Raw genomic sequence first — 21,782 nt, 5'->3', positions numbered from 1 at the left:
AACATTAGGTGTGAAAAATCAACTGTTTGGAACATTCTTAAAAAGAAAGAACGCACTGGTGAGCTCAGCAACCCCAAAAGATCCGGAAGACCACGGAAAACAACTGGTGGATGACAGAAGAATTCTTTCCCTGGTGAAGAAAAACCCCTTCACAACAGTTGGCCAGATCAAGAACACTCTCCAGGAGGTAGGTGTATGTGTGTCAAAGTCAATAATCAAGAGAAGACTTCACCAGAGTGAATACAGAGGGTTCAGCACAAGATGTAAACCATTGGTGAGCCTCAAAAACAGGAAGACCAGATTAGAGTTTGCCAAACAACATCTGAAAAAGCCTTTACAGCATCCTATGGACAGATGAGACAAAGATCAACTTTGTACCAGAATGATGGGAAGAGAAGAGTGGAGAAGGAAAGGAACTGCTCATGATCCAAAACATACCACCTCATCAGTGAAGCATGGTGGTGGTAGTGTCATGGCGTGGGCATGTATGGCTGCCAATGGAACTGGTTCCCTTGTATGTATTGATGATGTGACTGCTGACAAATGCAGCAGGATGAATTCTGAAGTGTTTCGGGCAATATTATCTGCTAATATTCAGCCAAATGCTTCAGAACTCATTGGACGGCGCTTCACAGTGCAGATGGACAATGACCTGAAGCATACTGCGAAAGCAACCAAAGAGTTTTTTAAGGCAAAGAAGTGGAATGTTATGCAATGGCCAAGTCAATCACCTGACCTGAATCCGATTGAAGATGCATTTCACTTGCTGAAGACAAAACTGAAGGGAAAATGCCCCAAGAACAAGCAGGAACTGAAGACAGTTGCAGTAGAGGCCTGGCACAGCATCACCAGGGATGAAACCCAGCGTCTGGTGATGTCTATGCGTTCCAGACTTCAGGCTCTAATTGACTGCAAAGGATTTGCAACCAAGTATTAAAAAGTGAAAGTTTGATTTATGATTGTTAGTTTGTCCCATTACTTTTGGTCCCTTAAAAAGTGGGAGGCCCATATACAAACTGTAAATACCCTCAAATTAAAGCTGAAAGTCTGCAGTTAAAGGCCATCTTGTTCATTTCATTTCAAATCCATTGTGGTGGTGTATAGAGCCAAAAAGATGAGAATTGTGTCGATGTCCCAATATTTATGGACCTGACTGTATCTGCATTGATGATCTAACTGCTTATGGTAGGAGCAAAATGGATTCTGTAGTGCATACACATCCTATTTGCTTTCAAGGCTAAGCAAATGCCTCTGAACCCTTTGTCCGGATGTTCATTCTACAACAAGACAACTGCAATGATACTGCAACCCAAACATACTGCAAGAGTTTTTTAAAGCAAAAACATTTTAAATTATTGAGTGGCCAAGTCAATCACCTGATCTGAAAAAATGATTGCTGAAATACAGGCATGGCAGACCATCTACAAGAAAGGGCACCCAGCAACTAGTGAGACATAACATCATAATACAAAACATGACTATTTTAATTTACATAACAAAATTGTATGTATAAACTATGTACATGTATAAACACTGCTGTAATTTCTACATTTAAACTCATTTAAGCAAAACTTGATTAAAGCATCTTGAGTTTGCCAAACGTCATTTGAATGATGTCTGGAAGAGAGAGTGCAATGGTCAGGTGAGGCCAATATGGAATGTTTTGGCCATACAGACCATCAACATGTTTGGTGCCAAAAGGAGAAGCTGTCAGTGGTCCAGGTGCACTATTTAAATCAATGGCACAATAAATTCCACAGAAATTTTTGCAGGCTACATCAACTTCCACATTCTGCAATGGCCATCTCAGTCTCCAGATGTAAATCCCATCAAAAACCTGTGGTCAGAATGGAAGTCGTGGGTCTTTAAGTACAAATCCAAGGACATCAATGTTTCTGAAAGGTTCTGCATGGCAGAATGGTCAACAATCCAAATCCACATTTGTTCTCTAACCTATAATAATCACATATAGGAAAAGAAACATGGCTATCATCTTTGCCAGGTGTGCTTTCACAAAGTATTAAACCAGGGATGCCAATACTTTTGAACCCGGTTTTGGGGAAATACATTTTTGGACAACATTGGACTGAGCTCCAAAACAGCTGGTTTGAAAATGATCTATATGTGTGTTCATGCTGATGGTCAGAAATCATCCTCCAAGTTCATTTCTTGGGGTGTACCCCAAGGGTCTATTCTGGGTCTGGTCCTGTTCACTATTTATATAAATTACATTATCTCAGTGGCAAAAAACTAAAAAACTCATCTCTACTCCTGCACTGCCTCCCTATCTAGAGCTGTCCAAGATATCCAATAATCTTTTAACCAAAACTACGCATTTCTCCAGGTCAGCCATTATCCCAATGCAGATGTCTTCATTGGCATATTTTCATTTATAAAGCCATCCCTGCCTATAGAAATTGCCTTTTTAATTGGAAAACAAGTTCATGCAACCTCCACTCCCAGAACCTGCCACTTTTTACTGTCCCTCATCCGTCCACAGAATTTAAGAAGATATTTTGGGTTTTTACGCTCCATGGTCCTGGAATCAGCTCCAGAAAGATACTAACCTGGATCACTTCATCCCTCTGGGTGATTTTTTGCAGATGGCAAATCTGGTAACCCTTATCTATTTTTGCAGTGTTCTATTTGAGGCTTTACAACTCAAGAGATGAGCATCACAGAGCCTTGAAAAATGGCTTGAATGAAGCAAGACGCTTGTACTATTTACAATACCAACTTTCTTTATAAGTTAATTATGAAAATAAACAAAGTAGGTGAAAATGCAACAACAACAAAAATGTATCTCCTTTATTTTGCAATGAAATACTAAGAATCAGAAACAGGTACGGGGTAAACCGATACATTTTCTGAATTATAAACTCTTGACTACAAGTGTGCAAAATCTGAGGTTGATAGAACTACTAAAGATCTATGAAGCAAAATGTAAGCAGTGTATCCTGGTGTCCCTTAGTGTCTCAAAATATATCCAAATGGATAAATTGTTCATTGTGGTAAATCATAAAATAAACATATTTTACCATTTATTTTGTTGTTTTGACTCATGGAACTCACTTCTACATGATTTCCGAGTGGGAATTACTATATTTTCAACAGCATAGGGTCATAAAATATGTAGGCGTCCAAAAACCTACCCAAACAGGAAGAACATGTTTTTTATCCAGTATAAAGCATTTCTATTTGTCATTTTTCCACCAAAGCCCCTGATAGCAAGTAATGTTGCTCATCACAATAAGTATTCACAAAAATGAATGGCACTATAATACGAACCTGTAAGAAGACAATGTGCTGTTACAACCTCCTATGGCGTGGATGCAGTCTGCCACACTGCAGAGGGACATCACAAGAATGACGCTGTTGCCACCTCCTGATCTTCTCCCTGCTGTGTGCTGCCATCCTTGCCCACATTAGCTGGCACAGAGGACCTCCCTTAATGTCTTCTGGATCAAGGGAGTGGGCGATTTCTCCAGAGCCAGCTCTTTGCAAATGATGAAGCTGTTCTCCACTGCGATGTGAAATATAATGAACAAACATAGTGAAATGTTAGAACAGGAACAAATCCCATTACATTATTATGTCAATTACAAATGAATCACTAAATATTTAATAATGCACTCCATGTTCTGAAATGGCTGGTAGAAGGTAATTAAATCTTCGCATCCACCTAACAGCGATAACCCAGCGACATGAAGCAGTTGACTGCTGTAAATGTTAAACATTTGAACAGGAACATCGCGGCCATGCAGTCAAAACATAGCTTCAAATCCAGATCTCTCTGAACTGCTCAACAAGCCAACGACCTGCCATTTTGCAACCTTGCTAGCTAGCCCTTTCAGTCTACAGTAAACTTGCCCATGGCAGGGAACAAAAGTTTTACATGTCAAGATTAATCTCCCAAACAAATACTGTAACTAACTGTACATATGCCCAGACACATATTAGATTAATTCAGTCTCTCCCAAAATTTGACATGGTACTCCTTAATATGCAAGTTGCATGATGACCTGCCTAAGGCTAATATTTTTTTAGATTCTGAATTCTGAATTCATCATTTTACCCACAATTTACAAGTGGTACAATCGGTTCAAGAGTTATAGACCAAAATCCGTATTCTACTATCTGGCCAATCATACTATCATGCCATGTTTGGTTGCTGTAGGACATACAGTTATTGCTTTTAGTGCATAAAAGGAATAATAATAAAAATCAGAACAAATGCTATAGATTTCCAGCACATTGTGCTTGGACCCCTAATAAACTATAGTTTACAGCTACTGCACTCACTATATAAGGGCTTTCAAAATGTTGCAGTGGCAGAGGGGAAGACGCTAAAAAGGTCCTGGGAATCACAACAGCAGATGAGCAGACTGGGTAGTCCATGAAGCATTCTGACAGACCAGGTGGTTCCCTGTGCCCAACAGGCCGGTGCCCCTGCAATATGTGCCAGTTGGGCAGTTATGGGCAACTCCTGGCTTCAGCAAGGCTCCAGTCTGGGATACCTGCCAGGTGTTCAGCTTGCCACTGATGACTACTTATCAGCTGACCAGATGGTGGAGAAGCTACAGTCCCAAAGTTCAATGGATAGTAAGTGTCTGACTGACCTGAGCATATGGAATAAGACAGCAGAGTTTCACAGTGATACTCTTCCAGTCACTGTGTCTTCAGAATGTCTGGGAGTGCATGCATTATGGATATGTCCTTCCAAGTAAAGGGGACTAAAACGATTAACCAGATATTGACTGACAGCATTCAGCTCACAGGATTAACAAAATACCCAGAAAAGACATGATGCATCCGAGAGGAAAACGTTCACTTATCTTGGATTCATGCGTGGGTTGTCCTTTGTGTCTTGCAAGCTCCACAGTCTCAGCCAATATACACTCAGTAATCACTTTATTCGGTAGACTTGTACACAAGCTTGTTAATGCTAACGTTTGTGGTGAGGCCGCGGGCCTGTGATGACACATCAACCCAAAATTCTTAAAAAGACTCCTTTCAGGATGGTTATTATAGCTTGTGTCGGATGAGTGAAAATAAAATACAGCAAGATTTCTGCCAGAATGGTGAAGAAATGTGATCTAAGTGACTTTGACCATGGAATGATTGAGGTTACCAGACAGGATGGTTTGAATATCTCAGAAACTAATGATCTGGGATTTTCACCCACAACAGTCTCTAGAGTTTTCAGAGACAAAAACAACCAGTGAGCATGAGTTCTGCGGGAAAAATGAGAGAGGTCAGTGGAGAATGGCCAGACTGGTCAAAGCTGACAGGAAGGTGACAGGTTACGCAAATAACCACACAATACTACAGCGGTATGTAGAGGAGCATCTCTGAATACACTAATTAAGTGCTCACTGAGTGCATGCAGATGTAATATTGAAGGGGCACAATCAAACAGAAATGGAACAGGAGAATATGCCGTGCTGAACAAGCAGAAATTGAAGTAAAGCCAGTGACACAATTGGCATGAATCTATTCATGGTAATTTAGATGTTGGTAATGTGAAGCAGAATAATGCACTATGTTAGTCAGTGAGGCACAGAAACAGATAATCATCTTTATGCTATTTACAATGACAGATTAGGGCGATGCACACCAGCCTGATATTATATCTGTAAAACAGTGATTGGATATTTTGCCTTACGACACCATGCGCATTGGTGATATCTTGATTTCTTACAACAGAATTATGTGTGCTCATTCTAGCATCACCACGTAAACAATGCAGAAATGTAAAAATATCGCAAACTATCTCATCATTTCCTGTGCTGTCTCCTACAACACGAGCAATGTACTGCTGCACAATTTGCTTGACTGCTCCGAGATTACCTCAGAATACCTCAGAAATTCTGTGCAGCCCTGGAATACATCGCTGCAAAGGCTATTTGCGATTATCAGAAGATGAAACTGAAATGATATGAAAAGTTTCTCAGGAGTAAGCAATCTCCCTCCATCCAATTAAATGTTTTGCTGCAAGCTTACCAAGAAGGACAGAATTTGAAAAACAGAATTTTGAGTTCCCATTTCAAAAGACCATCAGAGGAGAGACATCCCCAAATCACTTCAGTAAATGAGCAATCTTTAGATATTATCTATTTTTTCTTAAATAAATTAGCATCATAATCAATCATTTAAATACCAACTTGCAGTAGCCTTCTGTATTTCTATTGCTGTCATTGCAATTTAAATATAATTTGTTAAGTACTGTTCAAGCAACTATACTGTTCGAGCAATTGGATCATTAATCTGTGATGATTGGGGAATTGGCATGTTTTATTTTAAATGTTTTCATTGGCTCCAGTAGTTGTACATCAGTAACAATGCATAACATGTGTAGGGGTCCTCGCACGGGCTCCAAAATATGTAGGGGTCCTCGCACGGGGCTCCAAATTATGTGGGGTCCTCGCACGGGCCGCCAAATAACGTAGGGATTTTACTCTCTACGAAACCAGGGCACCAGTTAATGTTATGTAACATTATAACTGCTAAAAAAGGTAATCAGTCTCATAAAATTACTGTTATCAGAAATATCTAACCACAAATTTAGTATTTTAATTAATAATTAAAATAACCAATATTAATAATTAAACATACTGATAACCTGAAGGTTGGAAGTTCTTCGAAAGATTGCTTTAACTCGGCTCTCATGTCTATGCGATTCCAAAACGGACACCGGGGTTTAATAAAATATATTTATTAAACAAACATACAAACACATAACAGATAAACTAACGGAAATTTAGTAGGTTAAGTTAGGGCGTGTATGTGTGTGTGTGGGCGCGCGCGCGCGAGCGTGTGTCGCTTGAACAAAGGAAAGGTGGGAGTAGCTAGCTTGAGTAAGCTAGAGTTCTGGGTGTGGTAATGAGTTAGAGTTAGCTGTGAGAAGGGACTACTTAAGTAGTTTTACTCTATATATGCGCAAAAGACGGCGAATCAATTCACGTACATATATATGTAGCTAACCAAACATTACAATGGTAGGATGGTAAATATTGAAACACAGATTCACAAAAACAGTTAAGACTAAACTAAACACTGGCTATGCCTGAATGTTTGTTCTCTTACTGAGTCCATACGCATTGGATCCAAAAGACGTGCTGTCCTTATAGGAGCCGCGATGGTGCTGTGAATGTGTGTCCTGGAGAGATGCGCAGGCTGGGGCGTCTTAGTCACGCGTTGTCGTCTGGTCCACACGGTTGCTGGAAGGATGTTCGTTGCAGTTGTTCTTTGGTGAGCTTTGCAGGGGTAAACTGATGTAGCGTTCCGCATACACCAGTTTCCACTCGCTATAGGCCACAAAGTTACCGTGAGGTAACTGGGTGTGTCCGTAGGCCTGGTAGTGCGCTGTGCAGCATTCAGCCTCTGTCCGAGTCTCAGAGCAGATGAGCTGAAGCGAATGGCCAAAAAGGGTGCGTCGAAGAGAAGAAGCAGAAGAGAGGGAAGAGAAGAGAGGAAGCAGAAGAAAGATCTTGTCTTGCTCTTATACGGGACCGTTTATTGCTCCCGCCATTACGGGATTGGCTGAACCAAGTTAGTCGTCATTTGTGGTGGACGTCGCAGAATTTTCCTGTGGGAATGTGGAAGTTGTAGTCCCAACACATGTCCAGTATTACTAAGTAGCCGACTTTACCATTTGAAATTAGACAGCACGATGGTCCTGTCGTATCCGGTCCTGCTATATGCCTTTTGTACTCAGTTTGGCCGGACGGCCATCTCTAGGAAGAGTCCTAGTGGTTCCAAACTTCTTCCATTTCACAATTACAAAGGTTACTACAGAGAGTTCATTGCACTTCATGGCTTGGTTTTTGTCCTGATATGCAGTGTGAATTGTAGGACCATAATTTGGCAATCGCAAACAAGGTCTTCCAATAAAAGTCTTTATTGAATGACTGGCAGGTCAAACAGGAAATAGTCAAGTACAGGCAAACGGGAACGTAGTAGACAATGCAGTCAGAAATCCCAGGCAGGGGTTCGGTGACCAAGCAAACAGGTACAACACTGGCAATCCAACATGTGGTTGTGATCACAGAAAACTGGAAGGCAGTCAGAGAAGGTAGATAAACCAAACAAAATCCAAAATCACAAACTGGGAATCCAAATAAAGTCCAAATACAAGTGGGTAAAATATAAACAGAAGGGTAACCCAAGAGGCAGTGGTAGAGGTGCACAAAATGTGTCGAAACACAAGCAGATCAGATAGAGAAAAGGCTGGAGAGAATGGCAGGAGCACAGGAAGTGACATAGGGCTTAACTTGGGAGACATGGGATACTGGATGGATATGCTGTAGGGTCGGAGGGAAGCTGAATAGGCAGAAGGGGTGAGAACATGGGTGATGGTGAAGGGGCCGATGAACCTGGGGGCAAGATTGTCGCAGGGAAGACAGAGGGGAATGTCCTTTGACGACAGCCAAACCTTTTGGCTGACAGCATAGGATGGTTGCTGGACCTTCGTCCACTTGAGGTGGTGAGTAGAGTCAACAGGTGTGTCAGGTTTGACGTTCTTAGAGCCAGGCTGGAAAGTGAGGGTGAAATTCAATTTGTTGAAAAACAGGGACCAACAGGCTTGGCGGGGTTGAGTCTCTTCGCTGACCTCAGGTACTCTAGGTAGCGATGGTCAGTCCAAACAACAAACAAGACTGAGGTACCTTCCTGGTGGTGGCGCCAGTCTTCAAAGGCCAACTTGACAGCCAGGACTTCTCTGTCACCAATGCTATAATTTCTCTCCATTGAGGTGAGACGGCGAGAGAAGACGGCACAAGAGTTCACATGTCAGGAGCTCTTTGTGAGAGTACCGCTCCAACACCAATGCAGGAGGTGTCTACCTCAAGGATGAACTGCTTCTCGGGGTCAGGCATGGTTAACACAGGAGCAGAAGCGGTTCTTGAGCTCATGAAAGGCAGATTCGGCTTTGGAGGTCTAGAGGAAGGAGACTTTGCTGGATGTGAGGGTTTTGAGAGGGCAGCTACAGAGCTGTAGTTCCGGATGAAGCATCTGTAGAAGTTGGCGAACCCTAGGAATTGTTCAAGCTCCTTGCAGTTAGAAGGAGCGGGCTAATCAACTACAGCCTTGGTCTTCTCGTGGTCCATTTATATTTTGCCAAATCCGAGGAACTGGACTGTGGATTGATGGAACTCACATTTTTAAGCTTTAAGAAACAAGAGGGTTCTCCAGAAGATGCTGCAGGACTTGGCGGACGTGATGGACGAGGCAGAGAAGATGAGGATGTTGTCCAGGTAGACAAAGACAAACTTCTCTGAGAAAGTAATTTATCAGGTTCTGGCAAATATCTATAAAAATGGCTGTAATTCCTAAATGTAGAGGTAATATGAATAATCACATGTAGTGATTGTTTTATTTCACCTGTTTGTTTGCTGGAATAAAGAGCTAAAAAATAAATAAATAAAAAATAATTCACTGTCCAAATACTGATTGTACTTTAATACAGTGGTCACAACTGTATATGTTATATATATATATATATATATATATATATATATATATATATATATATATATATATATATATGAGAGAGAGAGAGAGTTAAGTTATAAGGATTCAGATGACATCCCAACTGGCAAACATTTCATGCTCACTAGCTGGCTATTAGCACCCAGAACTGTCAGTCCCGCAAAATACTGGTGTGCCAAAAGCTTTTGCCAACGGTGAATAAATTAGGTAAATTAGTTGGTCATGATCTGATGCTGGTGGATTACTGCAGACCATTTGCAACATACTAGTCTACCAACAGTTTTTGCCAATGGTGGTCTGATAAGTGCTTGTTGACTGAGACAAGGCAAAGAAATGGAGGATTTCTTTCAGATCACAAATGTAATATTAATGCAGTTCAATAATGCACAGCAGTAGAAATGCAACTACAGAACGTAATCTGGAAGCTTCCACTGCACTGATCCTGTGTAACATTTATTTGTCTTTAAATAACTGATAAAAATGTACCATGCTGCTTTACTGTCTGCTGGTGCGTTGGGATGCCAGCTGGTCCTCAAAGCCAGCTGTGAATACTCCAATTTAATCATGCTGATCTCATTTTAAGTGTTAATGGAGTACCATTTGAAAGTACTGCTGGAAAAAGAGGAGTTGAAGATTCAATTTGATAGAAACAGTCAGGTCCTATTTGCACCCTTGATAGATGCACAAATAATACTGTAAACTATAAAACTATAGAAACCGCTATTGAAATAAACTTTATTTTCAACACTTGTAGTGTGCTTTATTAATGATTCAATGGATTTATCATCTGTCTATGCAAGGCGCCGACCAGCTCGTCAGGAGCATTTGGGGATTAGGTGTCTTGCTCAGGGACACTTTGACACAGACCGGGCGGGGGAATCGAACCGGCAACCCTCCGACTGCCAGACGACTGCTCTTACTGCCTGAGCCATGTCACCCCTATTATGTGTGTAGGCATGTTTAAAATCACCGTCAGTGTAGCCATTTCCTAGATATGGGGCAAATCAAATCAAAACAAACACGTCCAGTGATGGTTATTTGAGAGATGTTTATCTGCATTATTTTATTTATGTAACAAACTGTGACGGATGTGTTCCTTAAGAGTATAGTGCTTTAAAAAAATGTGGGTGTGTGTGGGCGAGTGTGACGGCAATGGGGATAGTGGTTCTGATACGAACAGGCAGACGGCTCAACCAAAAGTGCTTCTAGTAAAATTGTTCATGCACGTACACACATCGTGTTATATAGACAGTTTTGGTTTTGAATTAATGTTAAGACTAACCAGGTAAAGATGTAATAGAGATTTACCTACATATACTAGAGTATAAAACTGTAGTAGTGCTTCAGGTCAAAGTATTCAATGTACTGCAAATCGCAATGTAGTACAGGGGACTGCACTTCCGTGTTACATCACACCCACTTCCAAGTATGATTAACAGATACGGATAATTGAATTGGTTTGGCGGATATAGTAACGGATACAGTGATACAGTACTTGGTCACCCCTAATGTCAACTCAATTGACAGTTTAAGGAGCTTAGTTTTTGTCAAGATGAGTAAAAATTAAGCTCTTCAGCTGAAGACATGATTTTACTGGCTGTGCTGCCTGTGTCTATAGGCCTACATCATCTTTTGAGATGTTGTCTCAAGAGGATGGAGGTTGCTGCACATCTGACTGACCAATTGCTGTCTGTGGAGCTGAATGATCAAAGTGATCCTCAATATGAAAAATGACAATTTCAGAATTTATTCACACAAGAACTGTTCAATGAAGTCTAAAATTGGTTTAAATATTTTCTCTCCTCTCCCTTCATAAAAATGAGGATAGATAAGAACAGCATGAGATGCAGAGAACTAGAAAATTTGGATAGATCAAGATTATTGCACTATAGGCCTACATAAGAGTAGGCTATACAACTACATCATATTTCATAAGCTACCAAAAAGATGTTCACTGACTGTGAACACAAATTTCAGCAGTAAACCAACACGGTGCTATTTTTGAACAAAGCCAGTGATTGTCTGCTGCCCAGCACTTGCTTGCACTTCTTTTGTCTTTGGCCATGATGGAGTTGTAAAAAAGCAAAGTGCTAAATGGGAAAGCACTTACAACAAGTAGGCTATATTGCCAATATCAATGCAAACGTTTTTGAAGCTGAATGATAACCAACTAAAGCTGTGGCTTAGCTAAGGCTGTGGCTTAGCTATTATTTCCCTCATGGAAATGCAATTTTCTTGCTCTCAGCACCTAGCGCCATTCGTTTTCTATGCTGCATAATTGGTGAAAACATCAAGACAGAACAGAGAAAAGTGGTGACGTTTCTCTTCGTAATCAGATTTCGAGTGTGATTCCGCTGACATCAACAGCAAATTTGGGCTAGACAGCGGTGTGACAGTGGGGAATGGTCGCTTATGTGTGAAGTAGGCTTTAGACTATGTTGTTCTCATTTGACTAATTGTCGTTCAGACAATGACAAGTTAACAAAAAACAACATGTAAAATGATCTAACATAGAAAATAGTTAGGTTACTAGGGCAAACCGTAGAAAGGAAACAGCGTTTAACCTGCCTCGCAAAGCAGACTCAAGAAGCAAGTACATAAGACACATAAGAGTCACATAAGACCTGCTTTCAGCGAAAAATGGATCACGTTAATCTCACCACAATTGTCCCGTGCCATTTAAAATGCATTGGCAAAGTTTATTGTTACATAAAAATATATGAAATTGTATCGAGATCTGTATAAAAAAAGTAAAAGTAAAATCCATTCATTATCAAAGAAATTCTGTGTTTTAAATCTGAAGCTGTCGGTTCACTTATGGCTTATTGTATGGCGTTTGTTCATCCGTGCTTATTTGTTGACACATGAATTAAAACTACAGGCAAATTGAACATAGCTTTCCACTCTATGGTATCTACATAAAAATAAATAAAGCAATACATTATCATTAGGCTATTTATCCATCAGATATTGCTATGGGCGGCCTGTAGTGGTTAAGGTAAATGACTGGGACACACAAGGTCGGTGGTTCTAATCCTAGTATAGCCACAATAAGATCCGCACAGCCGTTGGGCCCTTGAGCAAGGCCGTTAACCCTGCATTGCTCCAGGGGAGGATTGTCTCCTGCTTGGTCTAATCAACTGTACGTCGCTCTGGATAAGAGCGTCTGCCAAATGCCAATAATGTAATGTAATCTATATTGGAAACAAAAATGTCCTTCAGTGAAAAATAGCATACAACAGCACCCCGGACGCCTTGGAATCACGGTCAAGGGCTCTGAGACGATCGGGCTTGAAGGCGTATTGTTCTCTGAATCGCCAGATCCCTCAGGGCCACCGAGAGACGGGGCCGTAAGCAGTTTATCCCGAGCTAACGCCAATACTTGGAATAGATAGGTTACAATTGGCTACCAAATTGAAAACATTTCATTATAATAATATATTTAAATCAATAAATGCAATCTGAATTCATACTCACATTGCACACAAATATACTAAAAGTATTCAAGCATCATGGCTAGGTTGGTCAAATGAAAGATGAAAATATCAAATGTGAACATCAAAAACTGCAGATTGACTAAGAGGTCATCCTAGCTCAACCAATCAAATGGCTGTTACATGCAACCTAGTTTGAGATCATCATGTAAATGATTATACAAATAGGCCCGAACCTGATGAAGCGCTGAGCACATTCGATCAGATTCTTAGGTAAGTGACATGACCAGTGAAAGGCCATCTCAAGGCTGAATAAATAAAAATGCAGTGCTCTCATAGCGAGTACATACTGTGCATCTAAATCAGTGTCATTTCTTTAAATTGCAGATTGAGACAATGTATTTTGTATTCAAGTAACCTTCCTTCACGATGAACTATCATTTACCCTCTTTCTACTCTCCTACAGCAAGTAAAAGAGAGATAGAGTGAGAGACTGTTTGTGTGTGAGTGGGCGTTACCATCCCCTTCTCACGTTTCAGCCATTTCTCAGTGCCTAGGTTGATGTATGTCCCATTCGCCCTCCAGAGAGTTACGATCTTGACAGGTGGCACATGAATACATATTTGCATTTGTCCTCTGCATGGTGCATTTATTGCAGATTCATGATTTTGCTGGGGCACTAAGCAACAGAACCAGTGAATGGAGTAATGTGTTGATTCACGCCAGCCCTGTTGTGCCATTTTCACCTACAGTCCCCTCCAAAAGTATTGGAACAGCAAGGTCACTTCCTTTGTTTTTGGTATACACTGAAGACAGGTCAAAAGATGTACGTGAGAAAACAGACCTAAATTAACAGCTTTTATTTCCTGGTATTTTAATCTAGATTTGTGAAACAACTTAGAACATATCACCTTTTGTATCAGACCACCCAATTTTAGGTGAGCGAAAGTATTGGAACATGTGTCTGACAGGTGTTTCTTGTTGCCAAGATGTGTCCAGTTAGCTTGATTGGTTAAACAATTAACAGTTCTGAATGTCTACTCTTGGTTTTAGCCTTGGGGTTTGCCTTTGGTTTTAGCCTTGGGGTTTGCCTTTGTGTTAGAAAAGATAAACTAAACCAACATGAAGATCAGAGAGCTATCTTTGGGAGAAAAGCAAGCCATTTTCTAAGCCATCTTGGAAAAGAGGGGAAACCGATCAGAGCCATTGCACAATCAATGAGGATAGCTTGTACAACAACAATGTCCTGGAAAAGAAAGCAACTGCTGTCGCACAGGTCGACAAAGGAAAACAACAGCAGTTGATGACAGAAACAAAGCTGTGAAGAAAAACACAAAAACATCAGTCAATGACATCACAAACAATCTCCACAGGGCAGGGGTGAAGGTATGTCAATCAACTGTTCAAAGAAGACTAAGAGAGCAGCAATATAGAGGCTATACCACAAGATGCAAACCAAGTAAGAATTGGAAGGCGAGACGATGAAGTTCCTCCAAATTAGTTTAGGCGCATTTCTCCATAAGTTGACAGACAGGATGTTTTTGTAGCAGGACGATTCAGAAATCTACAAAAACATTCTATCTGCCAACTTCATTGACTTCGTTATGGAGAAAAAGTGGAAGGTTTTAGACTATCCAAGTCAATCATCAGACCTTAAGCCAATTCATTCATTCATTCATTATCCTAACCCACTTATCCTGAACAGGGTGCAGGAGGGCTGGAGCCTATCCCAGCATTCATTGAGCGAAAGGCAGGAATACACCCTGGAGAGATCGCCAGTCCATCGCAGGGCACACACACCATTCACTCACACACTCATACCAATGGGCAATTTAGACTCTCCAATCAGCCTAACGTGCATGTCTTTGGACTGTGGGAGGAAACTGGAGTACCCGGAGGAAACCCACGCAGACACGGGGAGAACATGCAAACTCCGCACAGAGAGGCCCTGGCCGACGGGGATTCGAACCCAGGACTGACGCTGCAGTAAAAGCCTGGAAAAGCATCACAAAAGAAGAATACAACAGTTTTGTGATGTCAATCGGTCGCAGACCTTATGCAGTTATTGCAAGCTAAGGATATGCTACCAAATATTTAGTGTTATTTACTTTCATTAACTTAAATACTTCTGTTACAATACTTTTGCTTACCAAAACACTGCAGTTTTACGCATCTCGGTGTGAATACCAGTACATAAAAGCTGACATTCTGTCCCGTGTTCATCTTTTTTATCTCAACCCCAAATGTATTCAATATATTGCAAAAACAAATGAATTGGATTTCTTGTTCATTTACTTTTGGAAGGGACTTTATATGCTGATGACCAGAAATGGCCAAAGTTGCTATCCTCACATTCTAAAAATTATCTCATGCTACATTTAAGTTTTTTAAACTAGCAAGGTAATTTTTCATAGTGCTTGCCATATATTTTTAAAGCTTGAAATGATCCTTTCAATAAGCCTGGCTGATCACTGTGAAACACCGATTGGCAGCCATTGTGATGACATTTCAGAGCCATGGATCTGTGTGAAAAGAGCCTTTATTTGGGTCATAGATTTCCTTTAAATAAATTTCAATAAATTTTTAGGCATATATCCAACAGTCTCTCTTCCTATTAATGGAATAATGCACATTCTAGACAAATGTGTCCTCTGTGGGTCCCATGGCATGCTCGTCACCATCATTTACACCTTCCATATTTCCTCACTTTGCTAATTTATTTGCAAGGTGACAGAGCTGCACTCTGCAGATGCTTGGATCACCTGTCCCAAAGAGAGTCTAACTCTACACAACTCAGTCCAGATAGCCTATGCTAAGTGATATAAAAAGAGAAACAAATGATGTAGTTGGGCACACATTATTTACAATATGACAATCTTTCTCTCTCAAAATGCTCAAGATACACCTTAGGTTTCCAAAGCACAGAAAAGAACATACAGCCCCTTCCAAAAGTATTGGAACTGCAAGGCCAATTATTGGCTTTTGCAATACACTGAGTACATTTTGCGTTGAGATAAAAAGACAAACACGAGACAAGACACGTTGAACACATGAACATTCGATTACATTTTATTTGTATAATAGTGTTATTCACAGAAGAAGTCCCAGAGTCGCTTTACAGAGTACAGAAGGGAAGAAAAAGGGGAAATATCAGCATATACATATATGTAGACATAGAGTTTACAAATTTATAGGCCACCCAAAACAGACTCTCACAGATTATCCCTGTTTACTCTGACGTAATTTGCCGCTAGTGTGATGCATTTGTTGTGTTCTCCTAATAAATAGGGGAGCTTTTATCATGTCAATGAATTTATTTGAATATTATATCATTTTTGATTCTCCACTGTACACTGAACACTGTGATTTGACAGTCAGATAAACACCTTCCTTCAACCAAGACTCTGGAGATGGTGCTTCAATGTTTACTGGAAACTACAAGACAAAGACATACAGTTTAGCACTTATTAGCTTAAATGTAAATGTCTTGCAATACAAATGAATACAATAACAATATACTACGATATTTATTTTTCTTCTTTATTTATACAGGGTAAGTTGACTAAGCATGTGTGCTTTTTTTCAGCAAAAAAAAAGCACACATTCCGCAAATATCAATGTAGATATTGAGATGGGACCAAGGGCAGAAGACAATGCTGTATTGGGTAAACATCAAATTTAGAAATTTCATTAAGCTTCCTGAAATTATACAATTGCACAATGTTTGTGTGTCCAGGCTGACTGGAAAACACATCTCTGTGTTGGTCTACCACCTCCTGTATTTCCTGGGTTTGTCGTTCGGTCAGTCCAGGTCAGAGAATGACATCTTCTTGAGTCTTAGTTACTGGAAAGGGGGATAAAACACAATTCCCGGGCATGGCACTTTTTAAGCAAATTCACATGATGTATTAGCATTTTCTTCAGTTCCATCAGGTGTTTGGACATGGTAATTCACTGGGCTCACCTTTTCAATCACCTCATATAGTCCTTGCCAAGTGGCTAGAAATTTGCACTCAGTACCTGGAATTCACGGTTGTAAAGTCGTTGCTGAGTTTTTTGGGCCTTGGCCATCTCTTAACAAGGGCCACAGCGTAGCCAGTCTTTCCCTCATAATTTCCACATGCTCAATGAGGCTTCGACTGGGCTGTTCCTTCCATGCTTCTCTAGCCAGGTCCAACAGTCCGAGTCAGAATGTTTTCTGACTAATTCAGTGGTGGTTCTAGACCGATTTTACGGGGGGATGTTGGTGATGTTGTTTTGTCAGAGGGGGACATTTGACCCAGGACAAAAGAGACAAAAACAGTGTTCAAGTTTTCTAAATTTTTACTTCAGTATATACAATAATAGCACACATAAAATACCCTGATTTGTCTTTGTTTCAGTAATAATATTTGTTTCAGTAACTTACAGTTGTTTCAGTCATTTGTTTCAGTACCAGTATTTGTTTCAGTAACTTACAGTTGCAGTTACAATTTTGAAAACTAAATAAAATATTCCTGTTTTTGTCCTCCTGGACTCAATTCTAAATACACCCATCTCTCATTGGTTATGGTGGTTTTCACCAGGTTCAGTGTAGAATAACTTGGCTCACAGGGATCACAATTGCTATTTTCCAGAGTCTGAAGAGCTCAAAAAATACTTCTTTATGTGGCTAAATGAACAGTACCAGCTCTACTGTACTAGAGCGCCTCTGCAGCAAATGAAAAAAAGAGCTGTCTCTTTCAGAAATCCATCATTTTTGGGGTTAGAGCTTGGTGCTATTCATTATGTCACGCTTTGTCTTTCAAAACCATTTGTTAAGCTCATTGAGCATCAGATCAATGACGGGCTAGAAAAAGGCTATCTATACATAAGTGCCATTACGGTCTAAGGCTAATCACAGTGATTGTGAGTAGGGGAGGGAAAGGTGTAGCCTGAAGAGATGGGTCTTCAGTCTGCGCTTGAAGGAGGTCAGAGACTCTGCCGTTCTGACATTCACCAGGAGGTCATTCCACCACCGTGGGACCAGGACAGACAGCAGTCGTGAGCGTGAAGTGCAGGTGTGGCGAGGGGGAGGCGCCAGACGGCACGAAGTGGCAGAACGGAGGGGTCTTGTTGGTGTATAGGTCTTGATAAGGGATTGAATATACACAGGGGCTGATCCTTTAACTGCCTGGTATGCGAGCACCAAAGTTTTAAATTTGATGCGAGCCATAACAGGCAGCCAGTGGAGGTTGCTGAGCAGGGGGGTGACATGTGAATGTCTGGGAACATTGAATACCAGACGGGCTGCAGCATTCTGGATGAGTTGTAGGGGTCTGATGGCAGATGCTGGAAGACCAGCCAGCAGAGAATTGCAATAGTCCAGGCGGGACAGGACCATTGCTTGAACAAGGAGCTGAGTGGAGTAGGTGGTGAGAAAGGGTTGGATGCTCCGGATGTTGTACAGGAAGAACCTGCACGCCCGGGTCACCATAGCGATGTTCTTGGAGAAGGATAGCCTGTTGTCCATCACCACTCCAAGGTTTCTTGCACTAGGGGATGAGGTCACTGTGGTATCCCCTAGTGAGATGGAGAATCCATAATGTTACATGGAGCTAACAATAGGCATGCCCACCGAGTGTGACTTAATCACTGGTGTACCTGCATACATCTCTCTTTGTATAGTTAGCCACTTAGGACATATAATCCACATGTGAACACAAATAGTTTTTCTAGTAAGGAGAAGAACCCCTCCACCTTCGGGACAGCTTTGACTGGATCTACTAAAACAAAATTTAGACAGTGGGCATTGCAATGGATGTAAATGGTATATTCCGCTTGCTCTTTAATTCTTGCCTGGAACCCAGAATGCTTACCACTCATGAAGGCAGCACCATCATATGCTTGCCCTACAAGGTTGTTTTTGTATTCTAGACCATGACTTTCCAATATGTGAATGATTTTTTTCAGTAAGCTGTACTTCATCCAGCCTCTCAGCAGATTCAAAATGGAGAAAACTCTCTTGGGTAGCTCCAGTGAAATAGTACGAGAGAAATATGCTCTTTTTTTAATCTTCTGTTTCATCTGAAGACTTCACTGTTTTTCAATTCTTGTGTAATTTCGGTTCGAACCATGTCTGCCAAACAATCCAGAACCTCTTTATTATCTTTGACTGAAGACTCATTGTGTCCTCTTTAAGCAATGTTTTGTGTGGCATAAGTAGTCGCACTTCCCCTATATTCCAGATTTTCTTGAATCAGACATTTGCCAGTGTTGCATTAGTTATTACAGCTCTCTGATAGTTCCTCCATGTCATCATTGTTTGTTTGTGCCACTCAGACAGACTTGGCATGGATTGGCAAAACCCCTGATGTTGAGCCACATTTGTTCCAGCGAAAGTTCAATTTTGGTTTTGTCAGTCCAAAGCACAATGTTCAAAAAGTCTTCAGGCTTCTCAATGTTTTCTTTTGCATACTTCAGACCCTTAATTTTGTGTTGAAGCTGTTCTTTCTGGCAACTCTGCCATGTAGGTCTTTGTTGTTGAAAGTATGTTGTATGTTGTACAGCTAGCCCTGAGTTTGCTACTGTTTTTTGCAGATCTTTTGCAGTGATGTGTGGGTTCCTCTGAGCATTTCTCACCAGGTCTCGGGCCATTCAATCTGAAAAATGTATTGAGAGAGCTTTTGTAGCCTTCTCTTTCTTGGTGGAAATGAACAATCTTCACTCGGAAATCCTTGGACAACTGTTTAGAGGAACCCATGGCTGTTCCCTCGAGACAGAACAGCCACTGCAGTTGGATACTTTAGAAGGCATGGAGTTACAGTTGTCTTCAAGAAAAGAGCAGTACAACATCAGTAACCTGATGAACCACTGTTATTAGTAGTACTGATATTTCTGCATGGCAAATACTTTACTTGTAGATGTAGTAGTGTAGTAGTGTAATAGAAAAACAACAGACTCAACTCATGACAGTAAGTAATTGACTCATTTATTGAAAGGGGCATGTTCAAAATAATAGCAGTGTGGAGTTTAATTAGGGAATTCATTAATTCGGAAAAAACAGGTGTCATTAATTGTCCTTCATTAAGGAAGAAGGGAAGCAAATGTTTTACACATTGTTATAAAATATATTTGCTTCTGAATTGCCGAAAAGTAAAATGGGCCATTCCAAACATTGTTCAGAGGAACAACGTCATTTGATTAAAAAGTGGGGAAAACATATAAAGAAGTGCACCAAATTATTGGATGCTCAGCTAAAATTATCTCAAATACTTTAAAATGGCAACAAAAACCCGAAACAAGCAGAAAAAAACGAGCAACTACTTTTAAAACAGATCGAAGAATGGCAAAGATTCAGCCATTCATCAGCTCCAGAAAGATAAAAAATGATCTACAATCGAAACTTACCTGTTTACCTGTAAGTGCTGTTACAGTCAGAAGACATCTAAGCCAAGCTATCAGAAAGAAGCCCCCGTAAAGCACCATTGTTGAAAAAAGGGCATGTGCAGAATTGGTTAAAATTTGCCAAGGAGGCATTAAAAATGCAGTTTCTGAAGCAAAACCCAAAAATTCACAGGAACTGCAGAATGTAGTTTGTTCATCCTGGGCTGAAATACCTGTTTCTAGGTGCCAGAAGTTGGTTGACTCGATGCAACGCAGACACGCAGCAGTTATCAAAAACAATGGTGATGCAACTAAATATTAGTTCAGTAATTTAAAGTGAAGTTCAATCTTAAAACATGTCTTCAGTTTATACAGTTTGAAGAGAGTTTGAAGAGAAAAATGTCGACACTGCCATTTTTTAAAACAGATTAATATGACTTTTCTTTGCATCCTGTAAAATTTGCTAATGCTTTGATTTGGAATTGAATGTGTAATGTTTCCACTACATTTGAAATATTGAACTAAAAGCTATTAAAAAATATTTGCACTTCACTCCTTTTTTTTAATGCACTGCTATTTATTTGAACACAACTGTACATCCAAATAAAACATTTGTGGTGCCTTCTTGATCACTGCTCTAAGTGATGCTGCCACCCTCATCAAGTACAATGACACTAGGTGGCACTAATGCACTTTTCAATATTCTGATTCTTCCTTGCTTTCTGCCTTTATACTCTGCACCACAAATATAAAATTACTGCAGCATATACATACAAGTGATTTTTTATCTCCAAATAGTATTGGATGTATTGAGCAAGTGAAACTTGTGATGAACTACACTCACCGAGCACTTTATTAGGAATATATTTACTTTATTAAACCTACTTATTCATGCGATCAGCTGCAGTAATTTTATATTTTATACAGGTGTAATAAAGTAAAAAATATTCCTAATAATCTGCCGGGTGAGTGTAGTTTATCTCAAGTTTCACTTGCTCAATACATCCAATACTATTTGGAGATAAAAAAAACACTTGTATGTATAAGCTGCAGTAATTTTATCTAATCAGCCAATTGTGTGGCAGCAGTGCAATGCATACAATCATGTAGGTATAGGTCAGAAGTGTTCACATCAACCATCAGAATGGGTAAAAATGTGATCTAAATGACTTTGACCGTGGAATGATTGTTGGTGGCAGACAAGGTGGTTTGAGTATCTCAGAAACTGCTGCTCTCCTTAATTTGCACACACACTAGTCTCAACAATGGTGCAAAAATCCAGTCAGCAGCAGTTATGCAGACAGAAACGCCTTGTTAATGAGAGACGTCAGAGGAGTATGGCCAGACTGGTCAAAGATGACAGGAAGGTGACAGTAATGCAAATAACCACACATTGCAACAGTGGTATGCAGAAGAGCATCTCTGAACACACAACACATCATAACTCTAAGTGGATAGGCTACAGCAGTTGAAGTCTAAATAAGTACCTAATAAAGTGCTCAGTGAGTGTATTTC

The sequence above is a fragment of the Conger conger genome, chromosome 3 (assembly GCF_963514075.1).
Source record: "Conger conger chromosome 3, fConCon1.1, whole genome shotgun sequence".
Classification (NCBI taxonomy): Eukaryota; Metazoa; Chordata; class Actinopteri; order Anguilliformes; family Congridae; genus Conger; species Conger conger.
The sequence above is the reverse complement of the archived record's forward strand: the minus strand, read 5'-3'. Positions refer to the sequence as shown.